The sequence below is a fragment of the Podarcis cretensis genome (assembly GCF_951804945.1).
Source record: "Podarcis cretensis genome assembly, chromosome: 2".
In the NCBI taxonomy this organism is placed as follows: Eukaryota; Metazoa; Chordata; class Lepidosauria; order Squamata; family Lacertidae; genus Podarcis; species Podarcis cretensis.
In genome coordinates, this window is record NC_137171.1 from 93781694 (window position 1) to 93796760 (window position 15067).

Genomic DNA, 15067 nt, shown 5'->3' on the forward strand with positions numbered 1-15067 from the left:
TTTGCTACATAGTTATCCCAGTTAACATCACATCAGACTTCAGAAGTTTCTCAAAGTCCAGCTGTGAGAGTTAATAGTGAAATTAAAAAATTGCCACACATAAATCTAATGGAAAATAACAGCGGTGCTGTGCATAGCTCTGTATCTTTTCAACATCCAGATACATAGATTTTTGTTCTTTGAAATAAAATGTCATGAAGATACTATTTCCAAGAATATTCACTCAATGAATGGCCTAGAATCTCTTAGTTGACTTAAGAGAAGCAATCAAATCTGGGTCAAAGCTAATAAGTAAATAAAATGCTGTGCTGCCTAAAGAGTCAATAATACAATCAATAACTGGTCATTTGAGAGTCCTATACAATTATTAGAAGTTCCTGTGCTTGATTCACAAGAGCACTCACAGATGCAAGATAGAGTGATCCATATTGATACTTACTGTATTTCAAAATCACATTTGTCTATTGGCTAAGAAGTATAATTGTACACTTACATTATGAAGGAATTATATACATGCCTGCCGACCTTTTGTTCACTAATTTCAATAGAAGCCAACATCTTAGTGGAAAAATAGATGGGCCCATTCTCTATTATGGATTGCTTCCTGTCTTGATATGGACAGATTTAAAGTGCGACACAAAAAGCCTCTTCCTACTGGCAGGAGTTTGCTCCTTTAAATGCCTGAGAGGTTGGTATTGGATTAGATTAAAATTTATTAAATGTATGAATTGCTTTATCTGGCAAATCTCCAAGTGCTGAATCATATTAGCCTATAATAGATACAAAAATCACATAACATACCAAATTAAAATGCAATAAAATAATCCAATCTTTTGAACACATAAGAAAAACATACCTCACTCTACAAAGATCTTCCACAGCTATGACAAGACAGGAAAGGGATTGAAAATAAAATTGCTGATATCATAATGCTGTTGTACAATCCTACAGTATAGCCACATCTGGAAAACTGTGTACAATTCTAGTTGCTATACCTCAAAATAGGATATTGCAGAACTGATCAAGCTCATGGAGTGAGTCTCCTAGAACATGTGGACGTTCAATGAAGCTAAATGTTGGAAGATCCAGGACTGATAGAACTTCTTCACACAAGTGCATAGTTAGAGTATGGAGCTTGCTACAAGAAGAGGCTGTGATGGCCACCAACTTGGATGGCTTTAAAGGAAGATTAGACACATTCACAGAGGATAAAGCTATCAGCAGCTACTAGCCATGATGGCTGGTTTCCATCTCCATGGTCAGAAGCAGTAATGCTTCTGAATAGCAGCTGCTGGAAATTGGAGGAGCAGAGCATGTTCAGGTCCTGCTTGTGGGTTTCCCACAGGCATCTGGTTGGCCACTGTGAGAACAGGATGCTGGACTAGATGCGCCCTGATCCAGTAGGCTCTTTTATGTTCTTAGTATCAGGAAACATATCAGAAACAGGCTAAACAAAACTAAATCAGTTTGGGAAGGGTACAAGCAGATACTCTGACTCAAAAGTTTAGGATTTGGTGTTTATGCTTATCCACCTTTCCTCTTTTCCCACTGCTTTCGCCCAGGGGAAAGAGCTCTTTTGCACTCAGAGCAAATGGCAATTTGGGTTTTCTCCAGATTTGCTCTGATTTAAAGCTAATGGATGGGTTTTCCCTGGGAAAGGAGTGGGGCAAGGGGAAAACTGCTTGGATTGATGCTTTCTAAGCACGAGACAAGTGGAAGAATGGAAGAGCCCTTTGTCTAAATGCATCCCACTTTTTCTGGAGTATTCAAATCACCAGATGGGACTTCCGGGTTAGCGCCATCGGCAATGGCGGAATTCCTCTGATCCAGAGGAACCCGCTCCACGAAAATCGGGTCTTGCCGCCGCGGCGAAGGCGGAGACCCCTTAAAAATCCCAGGTGGAGGAAGCCTGGGAACGTGGGATTCGGCTGACATCAGGAGCGCCCCCCCCCCCACACGCAAGGAGACCCCTTTTTTGGGGTCTGAAGCGATGTCGGGTTGAGTGGCGCGGTGTCTTGAATCGACTGTTATTTTTACGGAGTGAAGCCGCACAGCCGTTGCCGGAGAGCGCTGACTTTTTCCTGTGGACAATTGGACTCTAAAACAAGTACCCGTGAGTAGAACGGAAAATTGGGCTAAGAAACATTTTAATTTGGCACTCAAGCGGGAAGGTTCTAAACAGGAAGTCCGCCTTCCATTTTTGTAAATAATCCGAAGCAAAAATTGTGCAAGCTAAAGCCTGAAAAGCTGTTCATAAGGATCTAAAATTCCTCCTGTTTTAACCATCCAAACCCCTCTTTGAAGTAGGAGTAAAGAGGGGAAATTTGACTGTTTATACCTGCAGGAGAGTAAAGAAAGATAAATTTCCACCGTCTCAAACCTGGGAACAGGGTGTCAGAGACAGTGACTTTTGGTGAAGTTCATTGACCGTGAAAGAAACATCTTTTGACAGACAGCTAAAGAAGAGATACAAATTAACTTCAATGTTGCCCTTTGCGTTTAAAAGGAACTAAAAATTCGAAAAGTGAAAGTAACTTTCTTTTGTTGGATTTGCTTTTAAGATGGATACAAATAGAAACTGCCTCCTCTAGAGGGAGTTTGTTAAATTGTTGCTGGAGTGGATCTGGGGTTTTTCCAGCTGCGGTGATTAGGATCCTGGGAACAGACTGTGACCTTGAACAAAAATGTGTCTGGAAGAAACTCTGGTGCTTGCTATTTGCAAAACGAGCGCCCTGTTAGAACAGTTGCATGAGAAGATGGATTTGATGACTGTTGCAGTTAAAAATTTTGGACAAACAGTGAATATTTATACAGGAATTACTCAGGAGCCAACTCAAGAAACTGATTTGATGGAGCAAGTGCAAATGCAGAAGACAGGGGAGGAAGTTGTTGTTGAACTTCAAGCAATACAAATGGAGAAGCCTGGGGCCCCACAGGAGCATAAGCCGTTGATGTTGAAGGTTGAACCTGGAGCGGGCCAGGGGGGATCTGGAGTTGTGGGGGCCCTTAAGTTTGGAGGGTTCTTGAAGCATGTCTTTAAATACCCTCTGGACTACGCTGTTGACTGTGGAGAATGGAACTATGAGGAATGGGCTGATTTTTTGAGGGGAGATGGAGACATTTTCGAGTTGGAACATCCCCGAGATCTACTCTTCAATGAGAAAGGAAAGAAACTAAGAAAGAGATCAACAAAAGATAAGGTAAAGTGCAAGTATAAACAAGAAGAAGACCTGCAGAAGGGACATGGAAGAGACTTAAGAGCCTCAGACATAAGATTACCAGGTTGATGGACCAGAAGAAAAGGACAAAGGACTGACATAACCCGAGACCAGGAGAAAGAGACGCTGGATGAAGATCGGTAGAAAATTTTTAAAGTTTTATTTTGGAAATTAGTGTAAAATTAATGAATATTAGGAAAAACGTTGGAAGGAAATTATTTGGCTTTAGTTAAAATAATATAAGGAGTTATGTACAAATAAGTATTAAGTCTTAAGCTTTACGGTATTTTATGGTAAGATAAGGTTTAAATAAATTAAGGTAAATTGAAAGACAGAATATAGTAGTGAAAGATGGAAGGATTTGTTGACTTAATTAACAGGTTAGGTTTTTTAAGATAAATTATTTAATTGAAAATTGAATGTTATTAGGTGAAAATGCAAAGTTATAATATATTAAGATGAATTATCAAGATAAAAGGAAAAATAGAAAGGATTTGCTGAAATTACTAATTGAACTGGAATACAAAAAAGGGAGGTGTGAGGAGGTCAGGGAAACAAGTGAATGAAAGTTAAGATATGAAAAGGATGACTTTTTTGTTGTTTTTTAAATTGTTTTTATACTATTTTTATTTCTTTTTGTGTGTACTTCGTATTTTTTGCTCTTTTTTCCCTTTTTTCTTTTATATTTCTGTAACCTTTTCGAAACTTCAATAAATATTATTTAAAAAACAAACAAATCACCAGATGATCTCCACCATGGTTAGCTTTTATATGTCATAGACAAGTTGGCTATTCAGACAGTGAAGTGTTTAAGCACCAGCTGTTGCAGAAATGATTGTTTTCTTCCAGAGGGCAAAATAATTGGCAACCTTTGGCTCTTCTTTGAGTATCTCAGTAGGTTCAGAAATCATAAACAAGCTTGAGAGCTGAGAGATTCCCCCCTGTGGCTTCTTTCTTTAAAAAAACTAATAATGCAAAGAATGAAGGGAAGCATCCAGCTGTCTGCTACTCTAATGGGGAGTGGGTGAATTATATTTAATTAAAATACACACTTATTTGTTTGTGTTCCAACAAACATTCATGAAAGAAGACCCAGGTAATTACCGACTGGTGAGCTTGACATTGATACCAGGGAAGGTCAACAGTTGGTCTGTGGGCATTTAGAAAAGGATGCTTCTTCTTCTTCTTTGATGGAATTACAAACTTGGTGGTTCAGGGAAATGCTGTGGACATAGCATATCTTTATCAAAGTCCCCCATGATATTCTCATGAGGAAGCTGGTAAAATGTGGGTTGAACGAGCTCACTGTTAGGTGGATTTGTAGCTAGCTGACTGACCGAATCCCAAGAGTACTCATTAATGGTTCCTCATCATCCTGGGGAAAAAGTAGGGTGCTGCAGGGTTCTGTCCTGGGCCCGTTGTTGTTCAATGTCTTTATAAATGACTTGGATGAAGGGATGCTTATCAAAATTGCAGATGACACCAAACTGGGAGGGGTAGCCAATGTCACAGAAGGCAGAATCAGAATTCAAAATGACCTTAGCAGATTTGAGAACTGGGCGCAAGCTAACAAAATGAGTTTCAATAGGGACAAATGTACGGTTCTGCACTTAGGCAGGAAGAACCAGATGCACAGATATAGGATGGGGGACACCTGGCTTACTAGCAGTACATGTGAAAAGGATCTAGGGGTCTTGGTGGACCACAAGCTTTACATAAGTCAACAGTGTGATGCAGCAGCAAAAAGAGCTAATTGTATTCTAGGCTGCATCAGCAGAAGTATAGTGTCCAGATCAAAGGAAGTAATAGTACCACTCTATTCTGCCTTAGTCAGACCACACTCGGAGTACTGTATCCAATTCTGGGTACCACAATTTCAGAAGGGTGTTGACAAGCTGGAACGTGTGCAGAGGAGGGCAACCATGATGATCAGGGGTCTGGAAACCAAGCCTTATAAACAGTGTTTGAAGGAGCTGGGTATGTTTAGCCTGGAAAAGAGACTGAGAGGAGATATGATAGCCTTTTTCAAATATCTTAAGGGCTGTCACATGGAGGAGGGAGCATGCTTGTTTTCTCCTGCACTGGAGGGTAGGACTTGAACCAATGGCTTCAAGCTGTAATAAAGGAGATTCCGACTAAACATTTGGAAATTTTTTCTGACAGTAAGAGCTGTTCAGAAGTAAAACAGACTCCCACGAGAGGGGGTGGACTCTCCTTCCTTGGAGGTTTTTAAACAGAGGTTGGACAGCCATCTGTCATGGATGCTTTAGCTGAGATTTCTGCATTGCAGGGAGTTGGACTAGATGACCCTTGGGTGCCTTCCACCTCTATGATTTTATGATTCTGTGTCTTGAATTCTGCTTCAAAAGAAATTGTCATGGGAAATTATTTGCTCTCTGTTGCTTATTTAACAGCCTGGGTCAATAATTACCTGCCTTTTAAACTATTATCATTTGATGATTACCAGTACATGGGCAGCGTTTATAATAAATATGACAAGTGGGCGCTATATTTGCACAGTATTGGAGTCTTGCCTGAATATGAACAGAACAGTAGCTCCAAGTTGCCATTATCCCAAATGAAAAGTTGTGGCATGATCTACTTATAAGTGGTGGTGACAGGCAACCATTTACCAAGAGGATCATAGGTTTGGAAAGGACCTTGGAGGTCATCTCATGCAACTCCCTGCCCAAGGCATGATCAGCAATGCAGGATGCAACTACAACCTGTGTGATCCTTCCTCTTGTTGAAATAACCCTTGTGAAGGACAGCCCACTAACTGTTTAACAGTTGAACAGTCTGCCTTGAGAGGCAGTTTATTTCTTTTCCTGGAGGGATTTAAGCAGAGGCTGGGTCTATCAGGCATGCTGCAGTTGCATCAGAGATCTTGCTTTGGGTAGGGAATTGAAGCTCCCTTCCAATTCCAAAAGCCTATGATCTGCTTGGAAAATGGCTGTCTGTAGCCACATTATGTAGTCAATGCGCAATTGCCATCTTACTGCATGTTTACTGCACACAAATAGCTGCTGTTAATATGGGCAGTGTCTGAAATGGAATAATGGAAAATGCCTCAGCAGAGTATGGTAATGTCTGCTGAATCCCACGAGTACAACATAGCTTTCCAACTAAAGGAAGAGAGTGTTGAAATCCTTATTGGTTCCTCTTGCTGATTTAATGAGAATTACCACAAATTGATTTTCAGAAGCCACTAGGTTGCTTACAGCTCTTGGCTATTTGTAAAATATGCCAAGTCCTCACAATTGTGCTTTAGTGAGCTTCTATTAGCAAGGCGGTTATTATTATTTTTTGCAATTCCTCAATTCTAAGTTATTTGACTTGTTCATAGCCTTGGATTAAAAGAAAAAGACAATTAAAACAACAACCTCCACCCCCCGAAAATCCAGACATTCAAAATATGTAATGGTTTATCACAATCAGTGATAGGATCTCTGGATGGACAGATGTTTCCCATGATGCACTTTGATGTTATACTGATGTATGCAATGATCTGCCTGTACCAAAATAACTCCTGTTCCAACATTTACTCGTAAAATGTCACAGTGGGATCCTTTGTTTACTATTTCTCATTTGTTTGCATATAAGCTCACGCTCAGGAAATGAAATAAAATGAAAGAATGTGGGTACTTTTTAATTCGGCCTACCTCTGAAGACTCCTTTGGCTTATTTTCATGGCTGTCTTTCATTAATTCTGATTTGATGGGGATTTATTGAGTATCGTACCAGCACCTTTTCATGCAGTGAGACTTGGCGAGTGAATGTGCATAGTCAGTGATTCTTGGTGAACATGCCTCATCTTTCCTTTTGCCATGACTGGCCCTGGGTCTGCCTCCTGATGACCCAGAAACCAGTGAGAGCTGGTGAAACCATCAGCTAGCCAAGAGAGAGAACGTGGAGTTTGAAGTGAGATTCTGATAATTTAATGGTTAGATAGCCTGGTGGAGCCAGGGGGGTGGGGGTGGGGTTGGGTTGATCTGATAGTACATTACATGTGAGGGCTTCCACTGTGCCCTAGAATGTTTGATCAAGGAACTGACCATTGAGGAATCAAAATGGTGGCAGCAGTGCTATCAAATTCCATGTCTATTCAAGGCACTACCGCACAGTAATATTTGACTTTGAAAAAAGAGAAAGTTCAAAAATAAATAAATATGGGAATTAGTCAAAAGAAAGCTGGAAGGGAAAGTCACAAGGCTCATAAATCTCCAGAACCCTTGGGATTCTTCAAAACCACAATAACAGAAGTTCAACTGGAATACCAGGAGAGGCACCACTAAATACAGGAGGATGCAAAGATGATTAAAACTTAGGGAGCGATTAGAGGCAAGAAAAAAAAAATGAAGTCTTGCTCAAATATGGATGGGGAGGGGCACAAACTTGTACCCCTTCGCACAATTAATGTATGAAGAAGCTTATATTTAATGCACTGCATTGACTGTCCTTTGCATTCATGTCAAATCCTGCTATCCTCTGAGCATTCCTTTTATCCATGGGATGGCTACTTATGTTTGCTGTGCTGGCAGATAATATTGATTTATGTCTCAATGCAACAAAGTCTTCTTTACTGTCTTGAGCAAAGGAGCTGTGCTTCTTTTACACAGGATCTCACATGAGTGAAAGGAACAAGTCAACCAACAATACTTTTATACTGTTCACTAGTGACGATTTGAATGGAAGCAACACTAAGACCACCGTATTATGTGTGTGGACCAACTTGCCTCTAGGAATGTACACTTCGAACCTGCAGTTTGTTGCATTTGCAGCTTTGATATATGTAGATGTCAAAGCACACCTTGGAAAACAGACTCAGATATAACTCAGTGCACCTGCACTTTCACGTACGGGTCTATGTAAGGCAATTGCCTATCTGGCAATTTTAATATGGTAGTATTTGACATAGCTGCAACACTATATTATTAATAGCACCCTCAAGAGCAATCCTTTTAATTTAAGGGCTTTCTGCATTGCAAATTCATTGTGCTGGCAGCAGGCACAATGTAGGGCACTGTGATTCACTTTTCTGTGGTGAACAACAGCTACTGATACACTGCTTAGATGAAAAGATCAACCACCACTCACCACTGCTTTACATGCATGCTATAAGCATATGTGTTCTTCACAAGGTATGTTCTGCTAAGTGAAAAGGCCAGTTTAAAATTCACACCAGTAACTTCTTCCTTTTTACCAGTGAGAAAGAATAATGAATTTTAATACTACCACTAAATAATTTTATTTAGAAATGAGAGAACCGGCTGCTCAGGGCTATTCCAGAATTCCTATATCCAGCTGTACCACAATGTTTGTATAAGAACAGTGGCTTTCTGCAGCTCTTGAACTGCTTCCTTTTGCCACCATCAAAGTATTCTGGATAAGCTTAAAGTAACAATGAACAATGTTCCTTTGTGACCTTCATTAAGAGGAGGGAGCAAAAAAATGCCCATGTTAGTTTTCTATATTCTTTAGATTGGCACCCTCAAAAAACCTAACACCAGTGTACAAAAGCTTTTAAGGGAGAGGAGAACTCCTGGTGGTTTGAACAGCTCCATACAATTTGCTGTTCAAATCCTCAATTCCTTGAGCATCCTTGTTAAGGCTGTGTCAACAGTTATTAGTTCTATAAAAGGCGTTGTTTCACCTATTTGTCCCTAACGTAAAGTGTGTGAAACTGCCCTTCTTTTGTCAAGACACAGCAGCTGCTGACTTGCTGAAAGTCTCCCACTCATAACTGCCAAGTGTTTTACTAAAAATATTGTTCCCATTTTCTTTTTCACCTGATGACTCAGGCTAGCCTCTACACTTTGGCTCACTTCCGTCTGTCTTTGTCATCAATGGATGGAGGGTTGTTTTTTTCTTTCCCATCACTGCTGTCCTGTCAGGAGAGTTTTTCAGTCCTTTACAAGCAGGTCATTGATTTTGATGGTCTAACTTGCAGCAAGAAAAGTCCTTGCTTATCAAAGTGACCTCTTTGTTTTGTTTGGGTCAGAAGGGCAAACTTTCCCATGGGAAGCTTCCTCATTAGCTTTTTATAAAGAAGGTAACATCAGCACTAATGACAGACACAGAGGTAGCTGGCAGAATATGGTGTTTGCTGAGGGTTTAAGGCTGAGTGAGCTGTCTTAGCACAGCTTCCCATTCAAGAAGTTAAAGGTTAATCATGCTCTTCAGTGGAGACACTTCAGAACTTTGTCATATCATGCGGTTAGATCCTGAATTTCTGGAGAATGGGTGTTTAAAAAATAATCTGCGACTGCACTCCTAAGAACATATACTACAAAAGCTTCATTGAGTTCACCAGCATTTAGGGGGGTGTAATTAATGTAATTAATGTAATAGGGACGCAGGTGGCGCTGTGGGTTAAAGCCTCAGCGCCTAGGACTTGCCGATCGAAAGGTCGGCGGTTCGAATCCCTGCGGTGGGGTGCGCTCCCGCTGCTTGGTCCCAGCGCCTGCCAACCTAGCAGTTCGAAAGCACCTCGGGGTGCAAGTAGATAAATAGGGACCGCTTACCAGCGGGAAGGTAAACGGCGTTTCCGTGTGCGGCTCTGGCTTGCCAGAGCAGCGATGTCACGCTGGCCACGTGACCCGGAAGTGTCTCCGGACAGCGCTGGCCCCTGGCCTCTTAAGTGAGATGGGCGCACAACCCCAGAGTCTGGCAAGACTGGCCCGTACGGGCAGGGGTACCTTTACCTTTACCTTTTTAATTAATGTACACAATGGCACCTAGGAGGAAGGACACTCTCTTATTAGCTGATCTTAATATCTCCAATGAATCAGAATCTGGTATTACTAGCACATGTCCAGATATCTATCAGAGACCAGGCTGAGGAGTACTGCGCTGATGAGGAATGGTGGGCGCCTCCCCTTCCCCCTGCTCCTGACCAGGATCTTGAAGCTGCCCAGGAGCAGTGGAGTGGTATAGATTCGGAACAGTGGTTTGCAGATGGGCATAGTTCTGAAGACAAAAGTTGGGAAGAACTGGGGGTGAACAGTAAAGTGAAGAAGAATAGGAAGCGAGAGAGCTAACAAACTCTCTCTCTCTGGAAAGTATTCAGCATATCAGTCCAAGATCACATAGAGCAGATAAGGTGGCTGCACAAAAAGGTTGTGAGATCAGGTTGCAAGCAGTGGTAGTGACTCGGGTGGGGAGTGGGTAGAAACCTTAATTGGGAGACCTTTACTCTGAGATGGACTCTTTGTTCTTGAGCTGTGATCATTAAAATCTCTTTAAATGGTAAGAGAAAAATGGAAGCAGGAAGAACTACCGACTGTTGAGGAATGGAGAATGAAGTTAACGGACTATGCAGAACTGGACAAACTAACGGGAAAAATAAGATATCAACGAGATCACAAGTTCATTGAGGACTGGGGAAATTTTTCAGAGTATTTGAAGAGTGTATGTGAGGAGCAAACAACGCTAGTGGGTTTTAAAGAAGCTTTGTGAAAAAAATAAGGAATATATCAAGAATGCAAATATGTTTGTAAAGGTATCTTAAAAGGCGATACTAAATTTGGGGAATGCATAGATAAAATTTAAATACGGATGATTGTCAGAGCAGCTGAGGGAAGTCCAAAAGTTGAAAACATGTTATTTGGGAAATTGTTTATTTGGCGATATTTCTGTAAAACTTAATAAAAATTTATCTTAAAAAAATATATTAAATGGTAAGAGACAATTTTTTCTTTGTCCTGCTTATCTGCGGCCAAAGTGGGGGAAGAAGCCGAGTCCCTGGAGCCTGGCAATACCCCATGGACATTCACAAAAACAGTCTAATTCGCAATAGCAACACATATTCACAACAAACTACAAGACTCCTTTCTTTCAGTAGAGGGTAGATATTCCTTCTCTCTCACCTAATGTCCAGGACTTAATTAGAATCTCAGTACGTATTTAAGTGCCAAGCTTGAGCACAACATCTCAAAGAAGCAAAAGCTATCTGAGCTTTGTGAAAAGTGTTGTAAGGCCAAAATAAACAACACACTGGGATAAGCATAATACTACTCCAAAATCCTTTCAAACAAAAACCTGAAATGCAGCTATAGGGATCTGTGAATGTGCTCAGGACACTGTAAAGTTTAGTTTGTATGTATGAAAATACGATAATGTCCCTAAGATAATCGTTCTTCTTTACATTAATAAATGACAAACCACTGCAGCTTGTTTGGGTATGATTGCAACAAGTCTCTTCAACAAATCTCTGAATTGTCTACTTCAGAAAAGAAGCACAACCACAGAAATTCACAGATGACTGCAAAATTCATATCTGGCTAAATTTCTGCTTTAGAATCAATTTGTTTCTTTCTGGAGAATAATTTCAGACAGTGTGGTAAATAAAACTTGTTTCAGATTGTAAAAAGTTTAATGGGACTTTCAGATTTAGGATGTAAATAACCTACAATTTAGTTTGATTTTTCTCCTACATTTGAAGGTAAAATTTCTATTTCTTTTTTCTAGATGTAATCTCCTATAAATAACAGCCACAGTATGGATGAGTTTGTGCATAGACTCTAAGAGCGCGATGTGCATATTCAACCCTAATGCAAACAACTCCTGCTTGGTGCCAGTGTAAGCAGATTAGATTGAATTTGACATTAATGTTCCAAAAATCTTACTTCAAACATTAGGTGCTAGGAAAAGACAAATCCAAAATATTAGCAGACCAAAAAGCCATTTTATTCTCCCACAAAAATTTGGAAAAGTGAAAAAAAACACACACACATTATGATGGAACACAGATTAACCAAACTCCAGTAAATGAGTTACGTTTATGAGTTTCCTCAGTGTCACCCATAATATGAGAGTGGAGCTTCAGGGGGAGGTCCCAAATTACAATGGATTGGAAAAAAATATAGACCTTTTTTTTTGCAAAAGAAAATGTGGCAAAATAATAAAATAGGATGCCTACTTTATTGGCATTCCGACTATATATACTTTCCCCCTCCTCTCCCTCTGTCTTTCCTCCGTGATAATAAATCGCGTGACCTGAATAATTGCATGTCTAGAGTAAACATCTTGATAATCACGCCTCAAGAATGGCAGCTGAATGCTGTGGATAGTTCAATCCATCCTAGTTTCCCTGCAATATCTCCCCTGTGTAGCACATTCTGTCCATTCCTTAAGGAAAGTACAGATTTATACCAGCATATGGTCAGTTTGAAATCAGCTTTAGGACTGTAAGAGTCTTAAATGGGAGTCTGGTGTAAGGCTTTCTGCAGGAAACACGTACACAAGAGCGAGCCTCAAATCTCAGGACAAAAGGCTGGAAAATTGAAAATGCTGCAGAAAAGTGGCCTTTAAAATGGTACTCACACAGGTATGAGTGCCAGTATGAGCTAGTGGTTAGAGTATTGGACCAAGTTTCCAGGGGATGTAGGTTTAATTCTCCCCTCAGCCCTGAAGCCCACTGTGTGATACCCAGCCAGTCATTTTCTTTTAACGTAGCCTACCCCACTGGTTCTTGTGAGGATAAAATGGGGGGGGGGGGAAGGAAGCATCATATACACCACCGTGTGACCTGCTGGAAGGTTGGAAGGGAAATTAATGAATAGTTTTGCAGAACCAGTACATTCTCTCAAACAGTAGGTGTTTTCAGGCATGGTCCATCACTACTGTCAGCCGTTGACCACATGTCATTTTAAAATCTAATGGTCAGTTGGATCCTGGGCTGTGGGGGGGTACAACATCCTTCTGGTCAGAGACCAGCTAATCACACAAACTAAAAGTAGTGAAGACCTTATTACCACATCTGTAATTTATCAGCAGGGAGTGGAAAGACATTTGAGGACTGCGTTGTTTCCCTAAAGGGTTGCCTGTTAGCCAGTACTTTACAGTACTTAATATGTGGGAGTGAACTATTAATTCCAAGTAACCAGTTTAGCCAGCTGGGTAATAATCATGGGGAATCTGAATTTCTACAGCCCTTGCTGCGCTACATGGAGGAAAATAGATAAAAGGAATAAGAAAGGAATTTTAAAAAGAAAAAAGAAAGAAAAACACCCAGGATGGCTTTTCTGTAGCTAATAGGGTGAGGGGAAAGAGTTCATAGCATTATGAACATCACACATATAAGGGGTACTTTTCCTGGTAAGACACCTATGTCTTGAATGGCCACTTAATGCAGAAAATTCAGCAGGGAAGCAATTTACAGTGTAATCCTGTGCATGTCTATCCAGAGTTCAGTGGGGCATACTTGCAGGAAAGGGTGTACAGCAAGGGTAGTCAATATGAATCCATCCAGATGCTTTGGACTACATCTCCCATCATCCCTCAACATTGGTTGTCATAAAGGCACAAAACAGTTGCAAAGAATGATGTCTATGCACAGCTGGGAATAAGAATTAAGGAGAGGAGCCAAAGACAGTAGCAGATAGCGTTGAGGGCTGTACCCCTTACCTGACCTTCCTCTGGCTGAGTCACTGTTGTATACTGGGAGCGACAAAGCAGCAGTGAGGTTAGTGTGGTGTAAACACACCAGAAGAAGCACTGGATCAGCTCTGCTGACATGTTTGCATTGCACCAACCTTGCCACTGCTTTACCCTTCCTTCTCTCCTGCAGTGACTCAGACAGAGGGAGGCCAGGTAAGAGGTGCAGCCCCACTGTGCTATTCAATATGGCTTTTATCCACAGACTTCAAGGAGCGGAGAGAGGTAAGGCAATGAACTGGCTGTGCAATTTGTAACAAACCCCACAAGGCTGTTGCTTTAAGAGAGACAAATGATATTATTCTGCTTTACTAAGGTTGCTGTGTACACTGAGCTGGGAGTAAGAACCTGTGAATAAGTATACTCATTGAAGGAGAACATTTCAAGCTCTTTCCTTCCAGTCCAGTAAAAAGTGAATTGTTCAAACTTAAGCTTTAATAAAAACATACCTATTTTTAAAAAGGAAATATTTGTCCCAATCCTTCACTCTAGAGGGTTAACTGGGGCAATGAGCTCAGAATGTTGCTCTGTTCCTGTTTTTGCCATAATCCAAAATATATGGTGTCATTAATGAATAATTATTTTTAATCTCCATCACAGCAAGGTGGTAAAAACCTCATCACGCTGCTGCTTCCATCTGCACTTAATACTCTGCAAGTTATCAAGGGGTGAACGGAAAGTCTGAAAAAGCTTAGCAGCAGAGCATTTAATATGCTAAATAAGTGTTTCTTACCTTCATGACAAACCTCTGAGACAAGCTCCCATTATTCACATTTCACAGTCTTAGTTCTAATATCATCGCAAAGAAAGAGATTTCCCCCACATCAATCCTTTGTCCACAATTCAGCATAAAGTTGTGTTTGAGTCTGTTGAAATAAAGGAACTTTTGTCAACTTGGATAATGTTGCATGCTGGAGTTCCATGTTCTACTTCACTATCAATGGTTTAGGAATTTTATCCTTCTCTGTATCCGGTTGCCCACTTAAAAGCAAATACCCATCTGACCATATATTTAAAGAAATACCACTTTAAATAGCTGTGACTTCCCCAAAAGAATCCTAAAAAGTGTATTTTGCTAAGGGTGCTGAAAATTCTTAGGAAATCCCTATTCCCCTCACAGAGCTACAATTCTCAGAGTTGTTTGACCGTCAGTTCCTCTTACCCAGGGAACTCTGAAATTATAGCTCTGTATAGGGAATAGGGAGGTCTCCTAACAACTTTTAGCATGCTTAACAAATTATTATTTATTATATCATTTCTATACCATTTTATATTTTTAAGGAAAAAATCTCAAAGCAGTTTTTAACCTACATTTAAAACATCAGGGAAAGAAAGACACTCCAGAACAAAATATTACTGGGGAAAGTCAAATATAGAGTATACATTCAATGCAACATAATTAACAGGAGATT